The sequence below is a fragment of the Ranitomeya imitator genome, chromosome 1, assembly GCF_032444005.1.
Source record: "Ranitomeya imitator isolate aRanImi1 chromosome 1, aRanImi1.pri, whole genome shotgun sequence".
In the NCBI taxonomy this organism is placed as follows: domain Eukaryota; kingdom Metazoa; phylum Chordata; class Amphibia; order Anura; family Dendrobatidae; genus Ranitomeya; species Ranitomeya imitator.
The window spans coordinates 812054845-812078888 of NC_091282.1; the positions used below are offsets into that span (position 1 = coordinate 812054845).

General features: G+C 44.9%; 1 long non-coding RNA gene across 1 annotated transcript in view; it reads left to right on the forward strand.

Moving 5' to 3' along the window:
- LOC138658144 (uncharacterized) overlaps nucleotides 1–24044 on the forward strand; it is a 97506-nt gene that overhangs the window by 24250 nt on the left and 49212 nt on the right. The gene's annotated exons all lie outside the window — the stretch shown is intronic.

Genomic DNA, 24044 nt, shown 5'->3' on the forward strand with positions numbered 1-24044 from the left:
CATACGCCCAAACAATGGTTTACTCCCATATATGGGGTATCAGCGTACTCAGGACAAATTGGACAACAATTTTTGAGGTCCAATTTCTTCTCTTACTCTTGGGAAAATAAAAAATTGGGGGCGAAAAGATCATTTTTGTGAAAAAATATGATTTTTTATTTTTACGGCTCTGCATTATAAACTTCTGTGAAGCAATTGGTGGGTCAAAGTGGTCACCACACATCTAGATAAGTTTCTTAGGGTGTCTACTTTCCAAAATGGTGTCACTTGTGGGGGGTTTCAATGTTTAGGCACATGAGGGGCTCTCCAAACGCAACATGGCGTCCCATCTCAATTCCTGTCAATTTTGCATTGAAAAGTCAAATGGCGCTCCTTTCCTTCCGAGCTCTGCCATGCGCCCAAACAGTGGTTTACCCCCACATATGGGGTATCAGCGTACTCAGTACAGATTGTACAACAACGTTTGGCATCCATTTTATCCTGATACCCTTGGTAAAATAAAATAAATTGGAGCTGAAATAAATTTTGTGTGAAAAAAAGTTAAATATTCATTTTTATTTAAACATTCCAAAAATTCCTGTGAAACCCCTGAAGGGTTAATAAACTTCTTGAATGTGGTTTTGAGCACCTTGAGGGGTGCAGTTTTTAGAATGGTGTCACACTTGGGTATTTTCTATCATATAGACCCCTCAAAATGACTTCAAATGAGATGTGGTCCCTAAAAAAAAATGGTGTTGTAAAAATGAGAAATTGCTGGTCAACTTTTAACCCTTATAACTCCCTAACAAAAAAAAAATTTGGTTCCAAAATTGTGCTGATGTAAAGTAGACATGTGGGAAATGTTACATATTAAGTATTTTGCGTGACATATCTCTGTGATTTAAGGGCATAAAAATTTAAAGTTGGAAAATTGCGAAATTTTCTAAATTTTCGCCAAATTTCCGTTTTTTTCACAAATAAACGCAAGTTATATCGAATAAATGTTGCCGCTAAAATGAAGTACAATATGTCACGAGAAAACAATGTCAGAATCGCCAAGATCTGTTGAAGCGTTCCAGAGTTATAATCTCATAAAGGGACAGTGGTCAGAATTGTAAAAATTGGCCCGGTCATTAACGTGCAAACCACCCTCGGTGCTTAAGGGGTTAAAAGTTCACAGGGTTTATTGCTCCATAAACCACATAGCAAAACAGAAAAACAAATAGCCTTTAGCTCAGGAAAAGGAAAAACAAGTGTCCAGTCCTTCAGGCTCAGTCCTGCAGCCTTAACACGCTCTGGAGGCTAACACCTCCACACATATACCTCCTGTGTTAAACATTAGCCTTTCTTTTATAGGTCTAACCACACCCAGGAACCCATCACATGATTAGACATGTGGTTATGACATCACCACAGGTCCTGAAACACACATAGATAGGCAGGGTTATGTCACAGAGACAAGCCACCTATGTGACACATATCTCCCGTCGACTATGCAACCTTTAGCCACGCTACATACCTCCCCCTTCTGCCTAAAGCCGTGGGGCTTGGCACTTTCTACCACTAGACAAGGGATTCTTGATAGGGCATCAGCATTACCGTGCAGCTTCCCGGCCCTATGTTCCACATGGAAATTGAAGTCCTGCAGGGCTAAGAACCAACGGGTGACCCTAGCATTTCTACCCTTCGTTTCCCTCATCCATCTAAGTGGGGCATGTCACGATTCACACCGTGACCGTCACCCCAACATCACGGATCGGGGTGACTTTGGGCCAACAGACGGCTATCACATGTGCAGGGGGCTTATCTTAGTTATCCCTCCACTGCTACAATGTGATGAAAAAACACACACAAGGCTACTGACCTTTTAGTTTACAGCAGGGGCTTATTTTAGGTATCCCACTGCTCTTCAATATACCATGAACTGCAGGGATTTATGTATATCCCTCTTACAGTTCCACTTGAAACTTGCAGCTCTTTGGCGCCCCCCTCACCCTCAGGTCAGAATAGGTACTGCACCTAGAGTAATTAGTCACCAAAAAGGCTGCCTGCTATGTACTGGCTATTGGGCACACTGCAGAGAGGCGATTTAACTACTCCCGCTCAGGCAGGAACAATAATTATCAACGCCGCAGTCACTACAACGACACCCAAAGGCACAGAACAAAGGTATGCTGCCACCAACTTCGATTAAATGGGTCCAAAGCTAACCCCAAAACAGTAGCGTAATTCCCTTCAGAAGACTTAGGGTACATTTTAGAGCAGGAAGAACGAATCTAGTATTTTAAATAATTTACTCCATTAAAATTAGGCAGTGTTTAGGAAAAGGCATATAAAGATAATACAAAAGAGACAATTGAAAATATGTACAAGGTAATTATAAAATAAAAGGATTAAATGAGAAAAGGTACAACTCACATGTCCTCAGTTCATTTCAGGCAAAACCATGCTGGTGGGCTGAGCTCCCCAAATGTCCCAGTGCATCAGGAGGTCTGGATAGAAACAGCTCCTTAAGTAAATCTCTGCTGACTCTCCAGGCTGGGTAACGTGGAGTCACTTAAATAACCACAGCCTTGTGACATCACTAACAGGGCTGGTTTCCTCAGACCCTCGTATCTCTTCAGTCTTAGTAAATTTCACACAAGTTTGTCTAATGCCTGTATGTCTGCTACAGAACATGTCAGAATCATAGCACACCCAGCATTCATCTTGTATTAAGATTTGCTCTCTATAGATACTAAATTCGGGCTAGTAGGGACACTCCGTTCCAGAGAAATCTGTACTTATTTACCTGGTGGAATTAGAAGCTAGTGCTTATAGGGGCCGATAGATCCGCCGAAGGAGGTTAGCAATATATACTTATTATTTTTCTAGCCCAAATCAGTGGCCCAATATCTTACTATAACCAAACAAAGAACCGCATGGCTTTGAGAAAGCTATCAGACCGGCTCTTGCTGGAGAGAGAATTGTGCTGCTACAAGCGCACTAGACCTTTCTGCTTGGGGGGAGGGCAGAGCATTGAGAAGAAAAGCTCCACTCACACATTCCAGCAACACACAAAGAAGAGAAGGGGGGTCAATGCCCACCCTATATGTGCTGGCATTAGAAATTAAAACTTATATTATACATTTTCCTCACAGGGCATGGTTGGATATCAGTCTAAATTACGTCCCAGCAGATAGTACTGTAACGTGCCACCGCCTACTTTATGGCCAAACACTCCTTCTCTACGACTGAGTAATTCTTTTCAGACGAGGACAGTTTCCTACTCAGATAGAGTACAGGATGCTCCTCCCCATGTAGCTCTTGGGAAAGGACTGCTCCTACCCCAACATCTGAGGCATCTGTTTGAAGAATAAACTCTTTCTTAAAGTTTGGGGCCATCAGAACGGGTTGCTTACACAGAGCCGCTTTCATTTCTTGGAAGGCTGACTCTGTCTCTTTGGACCATTTAACCATTACTGATTTCGTCCCCTTTAGCAGATCAGTCGAAGTTTGGGATGAACCTCCTGTAATATCCCACGATCCCCAGAAAGGCTTTAACTTGCTTTTTGGAGAGTGGCTTTGGCCATGTTTGAAATGCCTTCACTTTACTGATTTGGGGTTTTATTTCTCCATGGCCCACTACATATCCTAGGTACTTAGCTTCTTCCTTACCCAAGGCACACTTCTTCAGGTTTATTGTCAGAGAGTGGCTGGTACAGCCTCATTGTCCTTATCCTGAAGCCGGTTGGAGAGTGGCATTTCTGTAACGATTACAGGAAGCTAAATGAGGTATCGAAATTCAACGCATATCCGATGCCCCGCGTTGATGAACTCATTGACAGGTTAGGGTCAGCAAGGTATAACACTATCCTGGACCTAACAAAAACGTACTGGCAAATCCTCCTGTTCCCAAGTGCCAAGGTGAAGACGGCTTTCTCTACACTTTCAGTAAACCAGAATGCCGTTCCGTCTGCAGGGAGCCCCAGCTACATTCCAGAGGGCCATGAACTGGAAACCTTGCCACTCACAAGAAGTATGCCACAGCTTGCCTGGATCTTCTGACTGGATTGGGGAAGTCACCCGAATAAGGTCCAGGTGGTACTGGATGCGCTTAGGAAGGCGGGTTTACCATAAATCCAAAGAAGTGCGCCATGGACAAAGAAGAGGCAAAATACTTGGACTACATCGTCAGAAGGGACTAAATAAAGACGCAAGTAAACAAGGCAGAAGCAATCCAAAATTGGCAGCAAGTGGTCTCCAAGAAACAGGTTCAGGCGTTTCTGGAAATTGTGTTGTACTATCTGCCATTTATCACGTTTTATTGGCCAGTTTGCCATCGACATCTTTTTGCCCCTAAGAAGTCAGGGGGACTTCTTAGGGGCAAAAAGATGTCGATGGCAAACTGGTCCTTTGTAGCAGAGACAGTGTTCCAGAAGTTGAAGCTCACCCTATGTAAAAATCCGGTCTTGATCGCACCTGACTTCAGTGGGGAATTCGTGGTCTAGACGGATGCCTTACAGGTCGAGTTGGGAGCCATGTTGTCCCATGAAGTAAACAGCGAGGAACATCAAATCTTGTATTTAAGCTCTCTGTCTGTGAGGAAAACTACTGAGCGGAGGACTTTTTCTTAAAGAAAAAGTTACAGGTCTGTGAGAGCCAGAAATCTTGCTTGTTTTTAGGTGACCAAATACCATATATACTTGAGTATAAGCCGAGATTTTCAGCCCAAATTTTTGGGCTGAAAGTGCCCCTCTCGGCTTATATTCGAGACCAGCTGTCCGGGAGAAGGAGCCAGGGACGCCGGGAACAGATAAGTATGTCATAGTTACCTGTCCACGTTCCACCCGCCGGGCGCCGCTCAGTCTTCCGCGTCCTCTTGCTCTGACTGTTCAGGTCAGAGGGTGCGATGACGTACTAGTGTGCGCTGCCCTCTGCCTGAACAGTCAGTGTGGAGAGACGCCGAGACGGGACGCTGAGGAGCTGCGGGCAGCAAGAGAGGTGACAATGTCATTTTTTTTATTGCAGCAGCAGCATTCTATATTGCACAGAATTATATGGAGCATCTATGGGGCCATAATGAACGGTGCAGAGCATTCTATATTGCACAGCTTTATGTGGAGCATCTATGGGGCCATACTGAACAGTGCAGAGCATTCTATATGGCACAGCTTTATGTGGAGCATCTATGGGGCCATACTGAACGGTGCAGAGCATTATATATGGCACAGCTTTATGTGGAGCATCTATGGGGCCATACTGAACAGTGCAGAGCATTCTATATGGCACAGCTTTATGTGGAGCATCTATGGGGCCATACTGAACGGTGCAGAGCATTATATATGGCACAGCTTTATGTGGAGCATCTATGGGGCCATACTGAACAGTGCAGAGCATTCTATATTGCACAGCTTTATGTGGAGCATCTATGGGGCCATACTGAACAGTGCAGAGCATTCTATATGGCACAGCTTTATGTGGAGCATCTATGGGGCCATACTGAACGGTGCAGAGCATTATATATGGCACAGCTTTATGTGGAGCATCTATGGGGCCATACTGAACGGTGCAGAGCATTATATATGGCACAGCTTTATGTGGAGCATCTATGGGGCCATACTGAACGGTGCAGAGCATTATATATGGGGCAGCTTTATGTGGAGCATCTATGGGGCCATACTGAACGGTGCAGAGCATTCTATATGGCACAGCTTTATGTGGAGCATCTATGGGGCCATACTGAACGGTGCAGAGCATTATATATGGCACAGCTTTATGTGGAGCATCTATGGGGCCATACTGAACGGTGCAGAGCATTATATATGGGGCAGCTTTATGTGGAGCATCTATGGGGCAATACTGAACGGTGCAGAGCATTATATATGGCACAGCTTTATGTGGAGCATCTATGGGGCAATAATCAACGGTGCAGAGCATTATATATGGCACAGCTTTATATGGAGCATCTATGGGGCCATAATGAACGGTGCAGAGCATTATATATGGCACAGCTTTCTATGGAGCATCTATGGGGCCATACTGAACGGTGCAGAGCATTATATATGGCACAGCTTTCTATGGAGCATCTATGGGGCCATACTGAACGGTGCAGAGCATTATATATGGCACAGCTTTATGTGGAGCATCTATGGGGCCATACTGAACGGTGCAGAGCATTTTATATGGCACAGCTTTCTATGGAGCATCTATGGGGCAATAATCAACGGTGCAGAGCATTATATATGGCACAGCTTTCTATGGAGCATCTATGGGGCCATACTGAATGGTGCAGAGCATTATATATGGCACAGCTTTCTATGGAGCATCTATGGGGCCATACTGAATGGTGCAGAGCATTATATATGGCACAGCTTTATGTGGAGCATCTATGGGGCCATACTGAATGGTGCAGAGCATTATATATGGCACAGCTTTATGTGGAGCATCTATGGGGCCATACTGAACGGTGCAGAGCATTTTATATGGCACAGCTTTATATGGAGCATCTATGAGGCAATAATCAACGGTGCAGAGCATTATATATGGCACAGCTTTCTATGGAGCATCTATGGGGCCATACTGAACGGTGCAGAGCATTATATATGGCACAGCTTTATATGGAGCATCTATGGGGCCATAATGAACGGTGCAGAGCATTCTATATGGCACAGCTTTATGTGGAGCATCTATGGGGCCATACTGAACGGTGTAGACCATTATATATGGCACAGCTTTATGTGGAGCATCTATGGGGCCATAATGAACGGTGCAGAGCATTATATGTGGCACAGCTTTATATGGAGCATCTATGGGGCCATAATTAACGGTATGGAGCATCTATTTTTATTTTTGAAATTCACCGGTAGCTGCTGCATTTTCCACCCTAGGCTTATACTCGAGTCAATAAGTTTTCCCAGTTTTTTGTGGCAAAATTAGGGGGGTCGGCTTATACTCGGGTTGGCTTATACTTGAGTATATACGGTACTTATTTTCCACCATAATTTGCAAAATAAATCTTGCCAAATCAGACAAGGTGATTTTCTGGATTTGTTTTCTCATTTTGACTCTCATAGTTGTGGTCTACTTATGATGTCAATTACAGGCCTCTCTCATCTTTTTTAAGTGGGAGAACTTGGACAATTGGTGGCTGACTAAATACTTTTTTCCCCACTCTATATGGGGGATTACATGTGTGGGGCCATCATACTATATATAGGGGATTATATGTGGGGCCATCATACTATATATGGGGGATTACAGGTGTGGGGCCATCATACTATATATGGGGGATTATATGTGTCGGGCCATCATATCATATATGGGGGATGATATATGTGGGGCCATCATACTATATATGGGGGATACGCGGGGGTCAGTGAGTGCTCTCATTCGCTGGCCAGGCTGTCTTTAACAAGACTGCATGGACCAAGGATCATACCAATGAACGCCCGCTCTCTCCCCATGGGCAGAACACTACTCAGACAACACAAGGTGAGGGTAAAACAGTGTGGCAATACTTTATTGAACCAAAACACACAATAGCATACAGAACAGTCCCAGCAAATACCCAAGATGGTGCAAATTGCAGTCTCACCGTTCCGCTGACTTGCCGGGATAATAGCACCTGTGACTTCAGATCTTCCAGCACGCACACAGAGAGGAGGTAACGACAAGCATGGGAAGATGACAGTCCATACAAGGTACCAGGCCAGTTGATCAAATGATCACAAACTTGCTTCTCCAAACATCTCCATTGAACCAGGTGAATGGCAGGTCTCAATCCTGACTTTCTCCAAACGTATCCGTGGTTCAGCGATGGTCAAATGTGGCAACTCTGTATTACTTTAGTTGGAGTGATGATGCCATGACTTCTGTAATGTAGGCACTCTGAACACAGGCCAATCCTCCTTTTTATAGGTCACAACTTCTCATTCAGTCATTTCATCACAGGCTTGGGGGAAGGTGGTAGGAGGCCATCCCGCACTGCAGGAGTGTGCAAACAACATGCATAGATTGTCCTTCATATTGCAGAGCACCAATGTGTCATCAACATACTAACAATCATTCAAACATTGTGCCTTTGTTTTCCAAAGATAGTAGAACAATGCTAGGACTGCAATACAAGTACAGATACAATAGCTAATCAGCAGCCAGTCAACAAATGGCAGCCAGTGAACAATAATTTAGTGACAAAAAGGGCCAACAGTCATTCTCACATGAACTCTAGTTTATGTCCCTGGGCCTACTGAAATAATATGTCTGGATAATTCAGATTAAATGCAATGTCGCCACAGGAGGATTACACAGTATATGTAGAGCCATCATACTATATATGGGGGATTATACGTGTGGCGCTATCATACTGTAGATGGGGGATTATATATGTGGGGCCATCATACTATACATGGAGGATTATATGTGTGGGGGCCATCATACTATATATGGGGGATTACATGTGTGGACCCATCATACTATAAATGCGGGATTATATGTGTGGGGCCATCATGCTATATATGTGGGAATACATGTGTGGACCCATCATACTATAAATGCGGGATTATATGTGTGGGGCCATCATGCTATCATGCTATATATGGGGGAATACATGTGTGGGGCCATCATACTATATATGGAGGATTATATGTGTGGGGGCCATCATACTATAAATGCGGGATTATATGTGTGGGGCCATCATGCTATATATGTGGGAATACATGTGTGGACCCATCATACTATAAATGCGGGATTATATGTGTGGGGCCATCATGCTATCATGCTATATATGGGGGAATACATGTGTGGGGCCATCATACTATATATGGGGGATTATACGTGTGGGGCTATCATACTATAGATGGGGGATTATATATGTGGGGCCATCATACTATACATGGGGGATTATATGTGTGGGGGCCATCATACTATATATGGGGGATTACATGTGTGGACCCATCATACTATAAATGCGGGATTATATGTGTGGGGCCATCATGCTATATATGGGGGATTACATGTGTGGACCCATCATACTATAAATGCGGGATTATATGTGTGGGGCCATCATGCTATATATGGGGGAATACATGTGTGGGACCATCATACTATATATGGGGGATTATACGTGTGGGGCTATCATACTATATATGGGGGATTACAGGTGGAACCATCATGCTATATAAATGTCATAATTAAATGATAACTATGCACTAAACTCCAACTCCTTCCATAACCCTCCCCCATATGACAAAAGCCCCGCCCCTGCTCCACCTTCACCCAGCCCTGCTGGGCCATGGTCTTGTTTGAAGCCGGTCCCTGGTGCAAAACAGCTTGGGGACCACTGCTCTAGAATACAAATACATAGAAAGGCACTGCTGTGTACAATCTACCTGTGGAGTCAGAGTCTGCAGATCAAGCAGACAAAATTCTTTCTATTATATTGCTGAACCCTGTGGCTCAGTATGTTTAGCTTCTCCCTCTAATGTTGAAGATTGTGAGTTTGAGACCTAGGGTAGCTCGCATTAAAAGAGAAAATTACATTTTTGGAATTGCTTTTTATTATTTCTAGTAATTTCCAAGGATCAAAAATCTGTCTTTTTCTTTACCTCAGTATACAAGTACAACGAAATACACTACTACATACAATGTACATGTATAATCTGTCTCCGGGGTCACTGCCTGCAATACATGTTAAAGGGAACCTGTCACCTCCAAAATCGATGGTGAGGTAAGCCCACCGGCATCAGGGGCTTATCTACAGCATTCTGTAATGCTGTAGATAAGCCGCCGATGTATCCTGAAAGAGGAGAAATAGACGTTAGATTATACTCACCCAGGGGCGGTCCCGCTGCGGTCTGGTCAAATGAGTGTCTCAGGTCCGGTCCGGCGCCTCCCATCTTCATTCCATGACGTCCTTTTCTGGTCTTCACGCCGCAGCTCCAGCGCAGGCATACTTTGTCTGCCCTGTTGAGGGCAGAGGAAAGTACTGCAGTGCGTAGGCGCCGAAAAGGTCAGAGAAGGCCCAGCGCCTGCGCACTGCAGTACTTTGCTCTGCCCTCAGCAGGGCAGACAAAGTACGCCTGCACCGGAGCCGCGACGTGAATACAAGAAGAGGACGTCATGGAATGAAGATGGGAGACGCTGTACCGGACCTGAGACACCCATCGGAGCGGGACCGCCCCTGGGTGAGTATAATCTAATCTCTTTTTCTCCTCTTTCAGGATACATCGGCAGCTTATGTACAGCATTGCAGAATACTGTAGATAAGCCCCTGATGACGATGAGCTTACCTCACCATCGATTTTGGGGGTAACATAGTAACATAGTTAGTAAGGCCGAAAAAAGACATTTGTCCATCCAGTTCAGCCTATATTCCATCATAATAAATCCCCAGATCTACGTCCTTCTACAGAACCTAATAATTGTATGATACAATATTGTTCTGCTCCAGGAAGACATCCAGGCCTCTCTTGAACCCCTCGACTGAGTTCGCCATCACCACCTCCTCAGGCAAGCAATTCCAGATTCTCACTGCCCTAACAGTAAAGAATCCTCTTCTATGTTGGTGGAAAAACCTTCTCTCCTCCAGACGCAAAGAATGCCCCCTTGTGCCCGTCACCTTCCTTGGTATAAACAGATCCTCAGCGAGATATTTGTATTGTCCCCTTATATACTTATACATGGTTATTAGATCGCCCCTCAGTCGTCTTTTTTCTAGACTAAATAATCCTAATTTCGCTAATCTATCTGGGTATTGTAGTTCTCCCATCCCCTTTATTAATTTTGTTGCCCTCCTTTGTACTCTCTCTAGTTCCATTATATCCTTAGTTCCATTATATCCTTGACAGGTTCCCTTTAAGTTTACCAAATTCTCCTATGTTTAGCATTATGGGTTGCGAGCTAAAGCTGCTACCTGAGAACATGGAAATGTCAGTTTGAGTTCCGGGGAAGACTGATCAGAGTCATTACAAACAGAGTGATCTATTTCAAGTGTTTATTTCTGTTAATGTTGATGATTGTCTTACAGCCAATGAAAACCTAAAAGTCTTTATCTCAGTAAATTAGAATAATTAACAAAAAACACCTGCAAAGGCTTCCTAAGTGTTTAAAAAGGTCCCTTAGTCTGTTTCAGTATGCTCCACAATCATGGGGAAGACTGCTGACTTGACCGATGTCCAGAAAGCAGTCATTGACATAAACCACAAGGAGGATAAGGCACAAAAGGTCATTGCTAAAGAAACTGGCTGATCACACAGTGCAATATCCAAGCGTATTAATGGAAAGTTGAGTGGAAGGAAAAAGTGTGATAGAAAAAGGTGCACAATCAACCGGGATAACTGCAGCCTTGAAAATATTGTTAAGAAAAGCCCATTCAAAAATGTGGGGGACTGCTGCTGGAGTCATTGCTTCAAGAGCCACCACACACAGACGTATCCAGGACACGGGCTACACGTGTCGCATTCCTTGTGTCAAGCAACTCATGACCAATAGACAACGCCAAAAGCGTCTTAACTGGGCCAAGAAGAAAAGGAACTGGACTGTTGTTCAATCGTCCTATATGTTGTTTTCAGATGAAAGTAAATTTTGCATTTCACTTGAAGTGCAGATCGGAAGAAACATTCAAATTTATCACATGTTCAATGCTTATCTGTCAAATAAAGACACCACAGTTGTTTGCAGCAGTCTGTAATCTGTGGATGTGTTGCAAAACAGCAGCCTGTATTCATTAGTAGAAATGACTGAGGGAGCACAGCCTTACAGAATCCTCTAGCAGTGACATTTATAGAGTATGTCCCACACTGTATAGGGAAGGGAAATAGTCAAACCACTTGTAATTAATCTTCCTCACTTTCTCTAGTTTATGGGATCACCTGGCTATGACTTACATGACCCTACAGGCATATTAAAGACCTGGCATGAAAGAGTGCATACTATGACATTTTTCCTGTAGCTACAAGATGTAGTGCTATTTGTTTTGATCTCCCAGGGCAGGTCTTCTAACGTGAGCATGGTAATGGAGGTAAATGAAAAGTCATTTATAGTTAAGGACATAATTTGTAGCTGAGAACAACTTGGCCACATTGACATCTAAAAATCACATCTATGCAAAATGCTTCCAACCTTCTGTAAACCGATATGCATTTTGTTTTGCGATCTGTGCCACACCTTTGCTAAATAGCTTAAACTCCCTAAGTAGCTTAACCCCTTAACGTCCAATGACAGGCATATCCCGACATGACAGGATGTCAGTTCCCGCACCAGGATGGGCTATGCTGTGATGCACTTAAACTGTCACTGCTGTTTGTGACAGCTGAGTGGCACGGGAAGAGGTGCGGGGACCCATGCCGTTGGTCCCCGCACCCAGATCGCTGTGATAGGTCAGTCAATCTGACTGACCGATCACAGCATGATTGCGTAGGGGATGCTGAGATATCAGCACTTCCTGCCTGATCAATGCAGCAGCTCAGCTCTGCCAGTAGCTGAGCTTCCGCACTAACAACCAGGAGCGGTGTATCCCCAATAACCTCACACTTTCTCCAATCTGTGTGTACCAATGATGTCCAGACCAGATCTACATGCATGCGCTGCCTGCGTCTCGGTTGGCGGCGGGTTCCGGTGTCTCTATGCGGCCATGGCAACTGGTCACATGACCTGTGCCCTGTCGTCACTGGCCGCATGACGCAGGCGTTCGCGACTTCAGGGTCCTCCTGATTGCGCATGCGGCAACCTTCCCTCCGGTCTCCTCTTATTGGCCACAGCCCTCTTTTTTTAACCCTCCCCAGTGTTGTATGGACGCCAACCCCTGACGAAGGACTTGATCCGAAACGCACATCGGGGCGCGTTCCTGTATTCATCTATGTAACCACACAGGTAACCGCTTCACCTAGTTATTTTCATCTATATGCGCACAATTGTCACTTCTTATGCTCCTGCCTTACTTCCCATGTGGTTCTGGGACAGTCTGTATTTATTTATTTGTGTGTGTAATACTCGGCGTATCCACACAGTGGCACTGTGTACACCAATAGGACTTCATACAGCCTTTCTTCTACCCATTGTGGCCTTGTAGCTGAAATTACACCTTATCCTAATGTTTCATTTTTTGTGCCATTTTCTAATGCCATTCCCATTTTATTTACTTTACACTTTGTGTCCCTGTGCAACTTTTTGGCCATTTTCTCTATACCACCTTTTGTGTATTGGCACACCCTATACGGTTGCCTTCCATCAACCATTGATCTTACTAGTTTTGTAATTCCTCCTTTGCTTGAGCATATACCACACCTTTCCTTTCACTGTATATACCTTGCACTTTTTCCTGACATAGGTATTTGTACTCTTTACTTGGATAGACCTGATTGTCTTACTCTTTACATATGTGTATATTATTTATTCATGTGTTTGGTACTTCACTACTTGGTCTATTGCCTCTCTTGCTTGTCTCATGCAATTACTACCATCAGTGTATGTGGTCACACTTGTTTTTGCAGGCACTCTCTGAATGTTGTTAGTGCCATTTTTTACCCATTTTTATTTTTGTCTCAATAATATATCATCCTTTGTGACCTTGTTGATCGGTTTATCCTTCTCGTCGATATGTTTCATATCCTAATGGTCTGCCATTTATCCTTATAAAGCAGGTATATGTGTATATCCAATACTAAATCTATTTTCTGGTACTATTGGTATGAGATAAATGCCCTCGAGACAAACTAGAGTGTCGGTGGGAGAAAACACCGTATCGGGTAAAGCGACGAATCAACTCCAAAGGACCCGTCTATGAAGTTCAACCTGATGGGGAAGAAGATACCCCTACTTGTGCTGTGCATCGGAACATGCTGCATCCTTGCGTGTTAAGAGACCCTGAATGAGAAGAAGAAGAAAAACCCAGTATTCGTTAGAACATCCCTTCCATCGATGTTGACTGTGAAGAAGACGAATGTCCTGAACTATCACTGGTAGGCCCAGAAGAGGAGAAGATACTAGAGGTCCCTGGGGCTCCTGAGACTCCCGAAATGGCTGTTTCACCAGAACTGGGCACGGCCCCACCCCTGTCAGTCCAACCTGACTCAAATACCCAACTTGATTCGATGGCTACTTCTGATTTACGACATTCTGAGCGTTCGAAAACTTCCTAACCGATATGATCAAGATCAATTTATTTGGCAACAAATCGTTGAAGGAATAGGAGAACGCCAATGCTTACTACAAAAACTCTCACCTGTGGAATGGTGAGCACAAAGAGAGGGGGAGTGTTGTGGATTCTGTTTTTGGGCTCCCTCTGGTGGTTACAGATGGTACTGGGTGACTTGTGTTCTCTGCGGTCTCTGGTGTCCACCTGTTCTATCAGGATATGGGAGTTTCCTATTTAACCTGGCTTTCTTGTCATTTCCTCGCCGGCTATCAATGTAATCAGTGTGTCTTGTTACCTCTGCTTCCCGCTTCTGTAATCTTCAGGACAAGCTAAGTTTTTGTTTTTCCTGTTCCACGTTTTGCTTAATATTTTGTCTTAGTCCAGCTTGCAGATATGTGATTCCTTTTTGCTGGTTGCTCTAGTGGGCTGATATTACTCCTCATGTTCCATGAGTTGGCACATGAGTTCAAGTAATTTCAGGATGGTTTTTTGTAGGGTTTTTTGCTGACCGCGCAGTTCACTTTTGTATCCTCTGCTATCTAGCTTTAGTGGGCCTCATTTTGCTGAATCTGTTTTCATAACTACGTATGTGCTTTCCTCTCATTTCACCGTCATTACATGTGGGGGGCTGCTATTTCTGTGGGGTGTTTCTCTGGAGGCAAGAGAGGTCTGTGTTTCTTCTAATAGGGAAAGTTAGTCCTTCGGCTGGCGCGAGACGTCTAGGAATCATCGTAGGCACGTTCCCCGGCTACAGCTAGTTGTGTGTTTAGGTTCAGGATCGCGGTCAGCTCAGTTTCCATCACCCTAGAGCTTGTTTTGTTTTTTGTGCTTGTCCTTTTGTGATCCCCTGTCATTGGGATCATGACAGGGGAGTGTAAGGAGCAGGACAAAAAAGACCGGAGTGGGCGTACCTTTTCCGTGACGGATCTGGAACTGTCGGGGCTGTCACTCATGTTGTATGGGGGAAAGCTAAAAACCCCAGACCGAACTTTGCACTCAGTGGCAGGTGGAGCGGCTAAGCTTGGAATGGGAATGCACGGTGTGCAGACAGACAGTTTTGGTACTCCGTCCACTGAGTGTCCAGACGGAGCAGGCCCATACCACAAGGAGCTAGTATCCTCACACAGAGACTGTCGACAGAGACTTGTTAAGTGCCCACTGGCACCCTTGACCGGGAGTGACAAAATCTCCAGTCAGAGGCTAATGTACATGTGCTGAGAAAGAGAACCCAGGTGACCTGCTGTGAATTGTATCCTGTTTCACCCGTATACAACTGCCAAGTAACGTTAAGTGTCATGATCCCAATGGCAGGGGATCACAAAAAGGACAAGCACAGATACAAACAAGCTCTAGGGCGATGGAACCTGAGCTGACCGCGACCCTGAACCTAACACACAAATAAAAGTAGCCGGGGAACGTGCCTACGATGATCCTAGACGTCTCGCTCCAGCCGAAGATCTAACTTCCCCTATCAGAAGAAACACAGACCTCTCTTGCCTCCAGAGAAATACCCCACAGCAAATAGCAGCCCCCCACATATAATGACGGTGAAATGAGAGGAAAGCACATACGTAGTATGAAAACAGTTTCAGCAAAATGAGGCCCGCTAAAGCTAGATAGCAGAGGATACAAAAGTGAACTGCGCGGTCAGCGAAAAACCCTTCAAAAAACCATCCTGAAATTACTTGAACTCATGTGCCAACTCATGGTACATGAAAAGCAATTTCAGCCCACTAGAGCAACCAGCAGCAGAGAATCACATATCTGCAGGCTAGACTAAAAACCAAATTAAGCAAAACACAAAACAGGAAAATCCAAACTTAGCTTGTCCAGAAGGTTCTAGGAGCAGGGAGCAGAGGTAACAAGACACACTGGATACATTGATAACCGGCGAGGAAATGCCAGCAAAGCCAGGTTAAATAGGAAACTCCCATATGCTGATGGAACAGGTGGAACCCAGAAACCCAGGAAAGACAAGTCACCCAGTACCATCAGTAACCACCAGAGGGAGCCCAAAAACAGAACTCACAACAGTACCCCCCCCTTGAGGAGGGGTCACCGAACCCTCACGAGAACCACCAGGGCGACCAGGATGAGCCCTATGAAAAGCGCGAACCAAATCATCAGCATGAACATCCGAGGCAACCACCCAAGAATTATCCTCCTGACCATAACCCTTCCACTTGACCAAATACTGGAGTTTCCGTCTGGAAACACGAGAATCCAAGATCTTCTCCACAACATACTCCAATTCTCCCTCCACCAGCACTGGAGCAGGAGGCTCAAGAGAAGGAACAACAGGTACCTCATACTTCCGCAACAACGACCGATGAAACACATTATGAATAGCAAACGATGCCGGGAGATCCAAACGAAACGACACAGGGTTAAGAATTTCCAAGATCCTATAGGGACCGATGAAACGAGGCTTGAACTTAGGAGAAGAGACCTTCATAGGAACAAAACGAGAAGACAACCACACCAAATCACCAACAAGAAGTCGAGGACCCACGCGGCGACGGCGATTAGCAAACTGCTGAGCCTTCTCCTGGGACAACTTCAAATTGTCCACCACATGACTCCAAATCCGATGCAACCTATCCACCACCATGTCCACTCCAGGACAATCAGAAGGTTCCACCTGACCAGAGGAAAAACGAGGATGAAACCCCGAATTACAAAAGAAAGGAGAAACCAAGGTAGCAGAACTAGCCCGATTATTAAGCGCAAACTCGGCCAGCGGCAAAAAGGTAACCCAGTCATCCTGATCAGCAGAAACAAAACACCTTAAATAAGTTTCCAAGGTCTGATTAGTTTGTTCAGTCTGGCCATTCGTCTGAGGATGGAATGCAGACGAAAAGGACAAATCAATGCCCATCTTAGCACAGAAAGTCCGCCAAAATCTAGACACAAACTGGGATCCCCTGTCAGAAACGATGTTCTCAGGAATCCCATGCAAACGAACCACATTCTGAAAAAACAGAGGGACCAACTCAGAGGAGGAAGGCAACTTAGGCAAGGGTACCAGATGAACCATTTTAGAAAAGCGATCACACACAACCCAGATGACGGACATTTTTTGAGAGACAGGGAGATCCGAAATAAAGTCCATGGAAATGTGCGTCCAAGGCCTCTTCGGGATAGGCAAAGGTGACAACAATCCACTGGCCCGAGAACAGCAAGGCTTAGCCCGAGCACAAACCTCACAAGACTGCACAAAAGAACGCACATCCCTCGACAAGGAAGGCCACCAAAAAGACCTGGCCACCAAGTCTCTAGTACCAAATATTCCAGGATGACCTGCCAACGCAGAAGAATGGACCTCGGAGATGACTCTACTGGTCCAATTATCCGGAACAAACAGTCTCTCAGGCGGACAACGATCAGGTTTAGCCACCTGAAACTCCTGCAAAGCACGTCGCAAGTCTGGGGAGACAGCAGACAAAATCACCCCATCCCTAAGGATACCAGAGGGCTCAGAATTTCCAAGGGAGTCAGGCACAAAACTCCTAGAAAGAGCATCCGCCTTCACATTCTTTGAACCTGGCAGGTATGAAACCACAAAATTGAAACGAGAGAAAAACAGTGACCAACGAGCCTGTCTAGGATTCAGACGCCTGGCAGACTCAAGGTAAATCAAATTTTTGTGATCAGTCAAGACCACCACACGATGTCTAGCACCCTCTAGCCAATGACGCCACTCCTCAAATGCCCACTTCATGGCCAAAAGTTCCCGATTACCAACATCATAATTCCGCTCAGCCGGCGAAAACTTTCTAGAAAAAAACGCGCATGGCTTCATCACTGAGCCATCGGAGCTTCTCTGTGACAAAACCGCCCCCGCTCCAATCTCGGAAGCATCAACCTCAACCTGAAAAGGGAGCGAAACATCTGGCTGACGCAACACAGGAGCAGAAGAAAACCGGCGCTTATGTTCCTGAAAGGCCTCCACAGCCGCAGGAGACCAATTAGCAACATCAGCACCCTTCTTAGTCAAATCCGTCAAAGGCTTAACAACACTAGAAAAATTAGTTATAAAACGACGATAGAAATTAGCAAAGCCCAAGAACTTCTGTAGACTCTTAAGAGATGTAGGCTGCGTCCAGTCACAAATAGCCTGAACCTTGACGGGATCCATCTCAATAGTAGAAGGGGAAAAAATGTACCCCAAGAAAGAAATCTTCTGGACTCCAAAGAGACACTTTGAGCCTTTTACAAACAAGGAATTGGCCCGCAGGACCTGAAACACCTTCCTGACCTGCTGAACATGAGACTCCCAGTCATCAGAAAAAACCAAAATATCATCCAAATACACAATCATAAATTTATCCAGATATTCACGGAAAATATCGTGCATAAAGGACTGGAAGACTGAGGAGCATTAGAAAGTCCAAAAGGCATTACCAAATACTCAAAATGGCCCTCAGGCGTATTAAATGCGGTTTTCCACTCATCACCTTGCTTTATTCGTATAAGATTATACGCACCCCGAAGATCAATCTTAGTGAACCATTTAGCCCCCTTAATGCGAGCAAACAAATCAGTCAACAATGGCAAAGGATACTGATATTTTACGGTAATCTTATTCAAAAGACGATAATCTATACAAGGCCTCAAGGAACCATCTTTCTTGGCCACGAAAAAAAAACCTGCTCCCAAAGGGGACAAAGATGGACGGATATGTCCCTTTTCCAAGGACTCCTTAACATAATCCCGCATAGCAGTATGCTCTGGCACTGACAGATTGAACAAACGACCTTTAGGAAATTTACTGCCCGGAATTAAATTTATAGCACAGTCGCAATCCCTGTGAGGAGGAAGCGAACTGAGCTTAGGCTCCTCAAAAACATCCCGATAGTCAGACAAAAACACAGGAATCTCAGAAGGAGTAGATGAAGCGAGAGAAATCGGAGGTGCATCATCATGAACCCCCTGACAACCCCAGCTTAACACAGACACTGATTTCCAGTCAAGGACTGGATTATGAGTTTGTAACCATGGCAGACCAAGTACTAGAACATCATGCAAATTATACAGTACCAGGAAGCGAATCACCTCCTGATGAACGGGAGTCATACGCATGGTCACTTGTGTCCAGTACTGAGGTTTATTCATAGCCAAAGGTGTAGAGTCAATTCCCTTCAAAGGAATAGGGACTTCCAGAGGCTCCAGACTAAACCCACAGCGATTGGCAAATGACCAATCCATAAGACTCAGGGCAGCGCCTGAATCCACATAGGCATCGACGGAAATGGATGATAATTAACAAATCAGAGTCACAGACAGAATGAACTTAGACTGTAAAGTACTAATGGCAACAGACTTATCAACCTTTTTTGTGCGTCTAGAGCATGCTGATATAACATGAGCTGAATCACCACAATAAAAGCACAACCCTTTTTTCCGCCGATACTTTTGCCGTTCACTTCTGGACTGAATTCTATCACATTGCATTATCTCAGGTGACGGTTCAGACGACACCGCCAAATGATGCACAGGTTTGCGCTCCCGTAAACGCCGATCAATCTGAACAGCCATAGTCATAGACTCATTCAGACCAGCAGGCGCAGGGAACCCCACCATAACATCTTTAATGGCCTCAGAAAGGCCATCTCTAAACTTTGCAGCCAGAGCGCACTCATTCCACTGAGTAAGTACCGACCACTTCCGAAATTTTTGACAATAAATTTCTGCTTCATCTTGCCCTTGAGAGAGGGCCAACAAAGCTTTTTCAGCCTGAATCTCTTGGTTAGGTTCCTCATAGAGCAAACCCAATGCCAGAAAAAACGCATCTGCATTAAGCAACGCAGGGTCCCCTGGTGCCAATGCAAATGCCCAATCCTGAGGGTCACCCCGCAGGAAAGATATAATTATCTTGACTTGCTGAGCAGGGTCTCCAGAGGAGCAAGATTTCAAAGAAAGAAACAACTTGCAATTGTTCCTAAAATTCAGAAAACGAGATCTATCTCCAGAAAAAAACTCTGGGACAGGAATTCTAGGTTCAGACATAGGAGCATGTACAACAAAATCCTGTATATTTTGAACCTTAGTGGCAAGATTATTCAGGCTGGAAGCCAAACTCTGGACGTCCATGATAAACAGCTGAGATCAGAGCCATTCAAAGATTAAGAGGAGGAGGAAGTAGCCAGGCTGCAATAAGGCTAGGCAGCAAACTCTGAGGGGAAAAAAAAAAAAAACTTCCTCAGACTACTTATCCTCCTACTTCAGCCAATACAATTAACACTTTGTGGGCCGGTTATACTGTCATGATCCCAATGGCAGGGGATCACAAAAAGGACAAGCACAGATACAAACAAGCTCTAGGGCGATGGAACCTGAGCTGACCGCGACCCTGAACCTAACACACAAATAAAAGTAGCCGGGGAACGTGCCTACTATGATCCTAGACGTCTCGCTCCAGCCGAAGATCTAACTTCCCCTATCAGAAGAAACACAGACCTCTCTTGCCTCCAGAGAAATACCCCACAGCAAATAGCAGCCCCCCACATATAATGACGGTGAAATGAGAGGAAAGCACATACGTAGTATGAAAACAGTTTCAGCAAAATGAGGCCCGCTAAAGCTAGATAGCAGAGGATACAAAAGTGAACTGCGCGGTCAGCGAAAAACCCTTCAAAAAACCATCCTGAAATTACTTGAACTCATGTGCCAACTCATGGTACATGAAAAGCAATTTCAGCCCACTAGAGCAACCAGCAGCAGAGAATCACATATCTGCAGGCTAGACTAAAAACCAAATTAAGCAAAACACAAAACAGGAAAATCCAAACTTAGCTTGTCCAGAAGGTTCTAGGAGCAGGGAGCAGAGGTAATAAGACACACTGGATACATTGATAACCGGCGAGGAAATGCCAGCAAAGCCAGGTTAAATAGGAAACTCCCATATGCTGATGGAACAGGTGGAACCCAGAAACCCAGGAAAGACAAGTCACCCAGTACCATCAGTAACCACCAGAGGGAGCCCAAAAACAGAACTCACAACAGTTAAGCTCCCGCAGAGCAAGAGACTACTCACATTCCTTCACAGAAGCTTCTGTATCCAGGATTCCCTTCAGGAAACCGAGGACTCACCACCTCCGCTGGGAACTGGATCCTCATCTGCTTCAGAACCACGCCAGACCCCTCATGCACCACTGCCTTGACGTCACCGTTTGAACCTGAGATTCCACATTCTGGACGTCGTCGGACTGATAAGTTTATCATTACTGAACTCCTCTTTAAAATTCCCTATTCCTGTTGTACCCCATTTTGCACAATCCATTACTCTCCTCTGTTACAATACCCTCTCCTTGCATGGAGTATTCCCTGTTATAGTAAACCACCCATTAACCCTTGCTCTGCCTCCTGTCAGTTACTGCATCTTGCAACCGGCTCACACTACATTGCAGCATATACTATTGTTTTGTTCAGTGTATATATTTTTTCACGTTACTGGTAGCACAAAGGCTCTGGAAAAGCAAAATGGTTCCTTGCCCCACAAAAGAAAATGAGCAAGTTCTGCGCTCCCTAATCCAAATGCCCCCTCCTTTCTGAGCCCCGGTGTGCATAAACCACCTTTAGGCTATGTGCACATGTTGCGGAATTGCGGCGGAAATTAACGCGGCAATTCTGCAACTCCCTGCCGCGGGAAATACGCATGCAGAATTGGCATGCATATTCCCGCTAAACACTAGCGTTTTGTAAGCGTAATTAGCTTGCAGAATGCAAGCGTTTTCCAAGCGATCTGTAGCAGCGCTTGGAGAAATGATTGACAGGTTGGTCACACTTGTCAAACATAGTGTTTGACAAGTGTGACCAACTTTTTACAGCCTATGCAGCATCAATAGTAAAAAGATATAATGTTAAAAATAATTAAAAAAAAAATCATGATATTCTCACCTTCCAGCGGCCCCTGCAGCCTTCCCGCTCCTCGTGATGCTCCCAGCAGCTCCGGTTCCCAGTGATGCCTCGCGACAATGACCCCAAATGACGTAGCATCACGCCAGACAGCAACGTCATCATCACAGGTCATTGTCGCAAGGCACCACTGGAAACGAGAGCTACCGAGAGCATCGCTAAGGCCTGGGTTGGATTTGGGGGCCACCGGAAGGTGAGTATATAACTATTTTTTATGTTAATTCTTTTTTTTTTTACAGGTATATGGTTCCCAGGGCCTGGAGAAGAGTCTCATCTCCTCCATCGTGGGTACCATCCGCACATGATCCGCTTACTTTGGGCATGGTGGGCATAGCCCCAGCGGGAAGAGAACGGATCAATGCATTCCTATGTGTGCGGAATCGTGGCGATTCCGCACACAGAATGAGCATGCTGCATATTTTTCCGTGATGCGATTCCGCCACGGAAAAATACGCAGCATTAGCAGAGCATTGCGGAATCACATTGAGTTCAATGGGCTGTGCTGTGTATGCGTTTTCGCAGCGAAAAAACGTGGCAAAAACGCATACAATCCACAACGTGTGCACATAGCCTTAGCGTTCACATTTGGCAGGGGTATATATATATTTCCAAAATGAGGTCACTTGATGGGGGATTCTACTTTTCTAGCACTCAGGGGCTCTGTATATGGAGTCCACAAACTATTCTAGGAAAATCTGCGCTCCAGGAGGCAAATAGCGCTCCATCCCTACTGAGACTCTCCGTATGGTTAAGGCTACGTTCACATTAGCGTTCTGCCGGGCTGCGTCGGGCGCAGCCACGGCGACTCATGCGCCATGCGCCCCTATATTTAACATGGGGGCGCATGGACATGCGTTTGCATGCATTTTGCGATGCATGCGTCTTTTGTGCCGCAAGCGTTAGGGCACAGAGGACGCAGCAAGATGCATTTTTTTTGTGTCCAAAATCCGGCAAAAAAAGGACGCATGCGTCGCAAAACTATGCGTTTTGCATGCGTTCTTGTTTGCGTTGTGTGTTGCGTCGCCGACGCAGCCCCGCACAACGCAAATGTGAATGTAGCCTAAGCAGTACTGTACAGCCACATATGGGGTATTTCTATATTCAGCAGAAATTGTGGGAGAAATTCGATGCCAAATTTACCCACTTCTTGTGTGAAAATGTAAAATCTTGGGCTAAAACAAAATTTTTGTGGTAAAAATGTAATTATTTTTTCTTCACTGCCCAATGGTATAAAATTCTGTGACCAAATGATGGTATCAAAATGATCTCTGCACCCCTAGATTAATTCATTAAGAGGCATATTTTGTAAAATGAGGTCCTGCCGTTCTGTCACCTCAGGGGCTCTTCCAGTGGGTCATGGCATCCTCAAACCATAATAGTAAAATCTACACTATAATATATATATTTTGAGCTTTGCAGTGTGCCTCAAAAGTAGTTTTCACCCACACATGGGGTATTGGCACACTCAGGAGAAATTGCACAATTTTGGAGTCCATTTTCTCCTTTTTTTCCGTTGAGAAAAAAATTTGGTGCTAAAAATGATTTTTGTGGAAAAAATGTGATTTTTAATTTTCAATTCTCCACGTTATAAACTTATGTGAAGTACCTGGGGGTTCAAGGTGCTCACCAAAACATCTAGATAAGTCCCTCGTGGGGTCTAGTTTCCAAATTGGGGTCAATTGTGGGTGGTTTCCACTGTTTAGGCACATCAGGGGTTCTCCAAACGCGATATGGCATCCGCTCTCGATTCCTGCCAATTTTGCGTTCAAAACGTGAAACGGTGCGCTCCTTCCCTTCCAAGCCCTGCCGTGCCCCCAAACAGTGGTCTTCCTCCACATATGGGGTATCGGAGTACTCAGGAGAAATTGCACAACATATTTTGAGGTCCACTTTATTCTGCTACCTTTTTGAAAATAAAAAATGTCGCCAAAAGATTTTTTGGGTGGAAAAATGTGATTTTTAATTTTCATGGCTCTACGTTATAAACTTATGTGAAGCACTTGGGGGTTCACGGTGCTCAACAAACATCTAGATA